Below are 6420 nucleotides of genomic sequence, written 5' to 3'. Positions count from 1 at the left end.
ACCTACAGACCAACAACAGACCATCAGACCAACAACAGACCTATGTACCAACAACAGACCATCAGACCAACAACAGACCATCAGACCAACAACAGACCATCAGACTTACAGACCAACAACAGACCATCAGACCTACAGACCAACAACAGACCTACAGACCAACAAGAGACCATCATACCAACAACAGACCATCAGACCAACAACAGACCAACAACAGACCTATGTACCAACAACAGACCATCATACCAACAACAGACCATCAGACCTACAGACCAACAACAGAACTACAGACCAACAACAGACCTACAGACCAACAACAGACCATCACACCTACAGACCAACAACAGACCATCAGACCAACAACAGACCTTCAGACCAACAACAGACCATCAGACCTACAGACTAACAACAGACCTACAGACTAACAACAGACCTACAGACCAACAACAGACCAACAACAGACCTTCAGACCAACAGTACAACAACAGACCAGCAACAGACCTTCAGACCAACAACAGACCATCAGACCAACAGTACAACAACAGACCAACAACAGACCAACAGACTAACAACAGACCAACAGACCTACAGACCTACAGACAGCTGTTGTTCAGACATCATATTCACACTGTCCAGTGAAGCGTACACACACATTTACACAGAATAACAGAGACACCTGAACGCAGCACAGACTGAATCCAGACTGAACCAGCTACAGACAGGGGGTCCTGGTCTGAAGCCTGGGCTGCTTCAGTCACCTGGACTCACCATATGAATCACATGACACACACACACACCTGATAACACACCTGATAACACACCTGTGACAGTCTGTGGCCTTCAAACCACGAGCACGCGCTTGTTAACAACAACAAAAACAAAAACACAGACAATAATAACACTGATATACACGCTGTGGCTGATGTGTGAGTAATCCGAGCTGAACCGGGCCGAACCGGGCCGAACCGGGCCGCGCTGTCCCGGTCAGAGCGGTGACATGAAAGCCTGCGACAAAATGAGTCAGGAGACATTTTGATTCCTGCTAGCAGCTAGCAGCTAACAGCTAACAGGCTAACAGCTAACAGGCTAACAGGCTAGCAGCTAACAGGCTAGCAGCTAACAGCTAACAGGCTAACAGGCTAACAGGCTAGCAGCTAACAGCTAACAGGCTAACAGGCTAGCAGCTAGCGGGCAGCCCGCCGGCTCCGGCCGGGATCAGGCTCTCCTCTCCGGGCCGTTAGCGGGTTAGCACCGCTGTTAGCATTAGCGTGCTAACGACACGACAGCAGTCCGCCTCGCCGGAGCGGAATAAACCATCTATCCAGCGCTGTGCCTCGGTCACGGAGGCCGGGACAGAGCGTCCCAGTGTCGGGTAAAGTTTGTTACAGAACACGGAACCTTAGCCTAGCTTAGCTTAGCTTAGCTTAGCTTAGCTTAGCTTAGCCTAGCTTAGCCCGGCTGTGACAATGGAAGCTACGAGGCTAGCTGTTAGCTTCCACAACACAAACATCCCCGTTAACGGGAGACACCGTGCGCGTCCACGCCGAGCGGCCCGGGCTGGGTCAGCTACCGACACTTCACGGCAGCAGCGTCCGTCACACACACACACACTCCGGGGACAAGTGTCTGTCTGGGAGCCGACCTACCGTCTCTGCTTCCCCGCTGTCCGAGCACTGCTCCGGGGCTCCGCAGTCTGTGCTCCTCCGGGCCTCCGGGGCATCCAGGACCGAGCGCACCCGCAGCCAGAGCCGGACAGAACCGGTTCAAAGACGACCCGAGTATCCGAACCGTCCCGATCGAACCCTGCACGGAGGCCGAGATCCAGCCAGCAGCCCCGGCTGTGCGTCCCTGCCGCCGGCCTCTGCGTCTGATTATCCGGCCTCAGACGGAGACACCATCCCCCGCTGCTCCGCGGTCACAGCGGGAAGACTCGAACCGACGATCACACACCGACAACACCGGGAATGATGACGTGACGTGACGTCAGAGCCGCTACGGCGTGTCTCCTCTGCGTCACGGTACGACGACTACCGGAGAGAGGGGGGGGGGGGCTCACACATAACTACACATATTTAGGACTCAAAATGAGCTCTACAGGAAATTTTAATCTGGCCATTAATGAACTCAGAGACAAGGGAAGAAGCTTTTTCCGCCTTAAAGAAGTCCTCAGTTATTGATATACCCGCTAGAATCTGGCTCAAAATACTCCACTCTGTAACTGAACCCATTTTACTGTATGGTAGTGAAGTATGGGGCCCTCTTACAAATCAAGACTTTGAACAATGGGACAAACAGCCAATAGAAAGCCTGCATACTGAGATCTGTAAGAGCATTCTCAGAGTCCAGAGGAACACCCCCAGTAATGGATGTCCAGCTGAATTAGGACAATTCCCCCTTTTAATTCGGATCCAAAAAAGAGCCATCAAATTCTACCAACACCTCAAAGCCAGCGAGCCCAGCTCCTACCACTACAAAGCCCTGCAATGCCAAGAGGAGAGCAAAGAAGGGATCCCCTCAGCCAGCTGGTCCACCGGATCAGCACCAACAGCTCAGGGCCCCAAGACCGCCCTCACACAATCCGGACCCACCAAATCCGAACTAAAAGAAAGAGACAATTACATCAACTATTGGAACATCTGCAACCAAAAACACAAAGCAAACTCCTACAGCGATACTCATGGCAGATTATCTGAGCTGTGGCAACCGACCCCAGACTGAGGAAGACGTTGGTCAGACTCAGCCACCCACAGCCTGGACAGGACAGAGACCACGGCAGAGACACAGGCAGAGACAGAGACTGAGGACACAGACCGAGACAAGACACAGACAGAGACACAGGCAGACCTTCTGCCCAGAAGAGACAGGCTGTGCCACCACTGCACACAACGCAGGTGGAGACGAGCGCTGCACTTCTTAACCTCCTGCAGCTATACCAGGACATTAGAGACACAGACTTTCCACAAATGCGGCCACAAGAGGGACTTTGAGACACTGGACCCCACCCAGAAACTCCAGACCTGCTGGGGGGAAGTCCAGCAATTGCACACATAGCTGGAAGATTTCTGTATCTATCTATAATTACTACTATACTACTACTACTATATAAAATATAATAATATTTAATTTCCTGTATTTTATGTTAAAACATTTATCTGTGCTTTTGTTGTTTACACGCTTTGGCAATGTAAACATGTTTCCCCTGCCAATAAAGCTGAATTGACAGAGAGAGAGAGTGTCGCCGTGTTCACTGTTAGACTGGACGCTGCTGGTTCAGAGGTTCTGTCGCTGTGTCACTGTTAGACTGGACACTGCTGGTTCAGAGGGTCTGTTGCTGTGTTCACTGTTAGACCGGACACTGCTGGTTCAGAGGTTCTGTCACTGTGTTCACTGTTAGACTGGACACTGCCGGTTCAGGGGTTCTGTCACTGTGTCACTGTTAGACTGGGACACTGCGGTTCAGAGGTTCTGTTGCTGTGTCCACTGTTGACTGGACGGCTGCCGGTTCAGAGGTTCTGTCACTGTGTTCACTGTTAGACTGGACACTGCCGGTTCGAGAGGTTCTGTCGCTGTGTCAGTCTAGACTGGACACTGCCGGTTCAGAGGTTCTGTCGCCGTGTTCACTGTTAGACTGGACACTGCCGGTTCAGAGGTTCTGTCGCTGTGTTCACTGTTAGACTGGACACTGCCGGTTCATAGGTTAACATTACACCGTATTTAATATGTTGATCAAACGTTGTTTTAATGTAAAATCAAAGTAAATTCACCTGTTACCTGTCAAACAGGAAACGCCTGAGCTGCTGATCTGAAGTTTGATCATAGCACCACCTGGTGGACCTCAGAAGAACTGCTGCTCTGACTCTCACCTCCTTTCCTTCAATCTTTCCTTGATCCCTCTTTAATTTCTGGCCAAAATTAATTTCAAAATAACAAGTATATGGAGACATTTCTCATCAAACCTCTGCAGTTTTTCTCTTTTTACTGTATTTTAACTGTCAAGAGTTGTTGAGGGAAACACATTCTTCTTTAAAATAAATCTGTCAGCACAAATAATAATTTCAATGATTTTATTTCCTAAAATAAATCCCAGAGATTCTGTAAGTCAGTCCATTTGTTTGAAATGATTCTGAAACATTACAATCAAACAGTATGTAGTATCATAAAGTAAGTATGCAGTAATACGATCCTGATAATTCATTCAATGCACAAACACAGTTTCTTTGTTTCTCAGAAGTTCTGGAGGTATGGAGTCTACGACTGGATCAGATTCGACTTTACGCTGAAGCTTTCTTCAAGTGAAAGTCTCACAGGCTAGTTGAGCTCAGTTGGTTATCGAGTTGATTGAATACTAAGTGTGTAAATCCAGTTCAGACACCATGCTCCTCAGTAGAAAACAAACTAATATAAAGTACAAAGGATTCAAATCATAACAGAAATGAAGGAGAATAAAATGACAGCATGCAGAGAAGTCTACATTACACCCTTTATACCCTTTGAACTGATTATCTGCATGTTTGTAAAAAGAAAACAACAGGACAGAAACTGATGCAGGAGATCCAACTCATGTTTAAAGACCAAACTGCTTTCTTCAATTAGATCTTTTCTCCTGACAGCCAAATACCATCCCACCCACTGACAGCTCTATATATCTGAAGACCACCTTCAAATGACCACATTCATGATGATCACTGGTCCAGCCTTCCAGTACAAGTTTAACAGCAGTTTGGTTTGGTCCATATATAGTCAGAAGGAGTCAGATAAAAGTTGGCAGTCAGACATTACGATCGACAGTGAGCTCAAGTACAAGACGTCCATGGCGTTGTCCTTTGCACAGTTGTTAATGGTGACTGAACTGTGGTGGGAGCCGTCTGTAAAGCTCCCATCACACCATCTTGGACATCACCCTGTTCAAAGGCACGAACAGCTCCTTTCATCCCCAGCATGAGGCCCAGAGTCCCCACAGCAGTCCCAATGTGCTCTACATACTTGTTAACTTGATGGGAGGGGACTGGACCATGACTCTCCAGGTCATGAACTGCTGTCTCAATGCCCTTCAACAACTTTTCATTGTAGTGTTGACTCTCTGGAGACAGCTCAACCCTAAACTCCTCAGGTTCAGCACCCTCAGACACAAGGTTACATATGAACTGTCCATTCTCCATCCTGGCACTGCCCTCCTGGAGGTGCATCCCTGCCAGATTCTCACCATATTTTGCCTTCATCTGATTGTGGATTTGTTCAGAAGACAATGCTTGTGCCCTGGAGAAATATGATTCATGTTTGAAGGAATTCTCCAACTCTATGGAAGACTTTAGATCTTGGTGTGTTACGTGGCCGTCATTGTAGCCTCCTAATGTGCCAGATGCTGAAGGTTCACCTATTTGTGTTTTGAAAGTGTTGTAATCATTGATGATGCTTTGTGGATCACCTATAGTTGAATGGTATTCTTCTAACAAGGTCAATGGAGACTGAATACCTTGTGATTTTTTCATTCTCTTCCATGATCGGTACAGTTCCAGTTCTTTATTTAAGACTTCTTTAAGTTTTGCCATTGATTTTCCTTTTTTGTCTGGTTTAGTTGATGCTGTGCCAAGAAATCCACGCATGTTTGGGTCAGTCCAACTACCTCCAGTTGCCATTGAATGGCCTTCATAAAGAAAGCCCAGTCCTTTTTCCATGTAATTGTTGTCTCCACTTTGAACCATATCCAGGGCCATAAGAGTCAGAGGAAACGTCCGGAAGTTTCTAACAGATTCAGATATTACTGACGCAGTGAAATATGTTGTGTACCAGGCAGATAAGTGATAAGGTAGAGGCTCATCAATCAGAATGCCTCGTGCATATTCAGCGTACTTTTCTTTAGAAGTAATATGCTCTCTTATCTGTGAGTATCTTTCTTGGCCTCTCTGCTCAACAATACTTTTTTTAACATCATCAATTTTCGTCTGCTTTCCTATTTGATTGTTGTCAAGCCTTTTTCCAACTGGAAACACATACAGACTTTTAGGATCAATAACATGTATCCAGTCACTGACCATCAGGTATGTGGGCACCTTTTCTCCAGTTTTTGCATAGTGTCGGATGACGTTTCTGACATCTGATCCTGTTCTAATCTCAAAACATTGTGAAAGAACATTCTTTAGTTCCTGCTCGCTGGGCACCAGCTTCTGTTCAGTTTGCTGCCAGTTAAGACCTGGAGCGTCTGTTTCTCAGACTAGATACTCTGATGTGTCTTGTCCTCTTGTTCAGTTAGCACTGAGGTCTCCTCTTTCTTTTCTGGTTAGAGCCAGTTTGAGCTGCTTGTGTGTGTGAATGTTTCCTTCAGTTTAATTTCTCAGAACAAGAACAGAGGACACGTTTCAGTAGAAACTTCTCTGTTTGTGGGACTGTTGAGCCTGTAATTGGACCCACAGCTGCTGATGC

General features: G+C 47.1%; 1 protein-coding gene across 2 annotated transcripts in view; it reads right to left on the bottom strand.

Moving 5' to 3' along the window:
• LOC113747269 (zinc finger MIZ domain-containing protein 2-like) overlaps positions 1-2019 on the bottom strand; it is an 11808-nt gene extending 9789 nt beyond the window's left edge. Inside the window, exon 1 of one of the 2 annotated variants that reach the window (XM_027286362.1) lies at positions 1643-2019. The gene's annotated coding sequence lies outside the window, so the exon portion shown is untranslated. The remainder of the gene's footprint in view (positions 1-1642) is intronic. The other variant, XM_027286361.1, reaches the window with a different exon arrangement.
• Between the last annotated feature and the right edge of the window lie 4401 nt (positions 2020-6420).

The sequence above is a fragment of the Larimichthys crocea genome, chromosome XIII (genome assembly GCF_000972845.2).
Source record: "Larimichthys crocea isolate SSNF chromosome XIII, L_crocea_2.0, whole genome shotgun sequence".
Taxonomy (NCBI): Eukaryota; Metazoa; Chordata; class Actinopteri; family Sciaenidae; genus Larimichthys; species Larimichthys crocea.
This window is presented reverse-complemented; position numbering and strand designations above follow the sequence as displayed.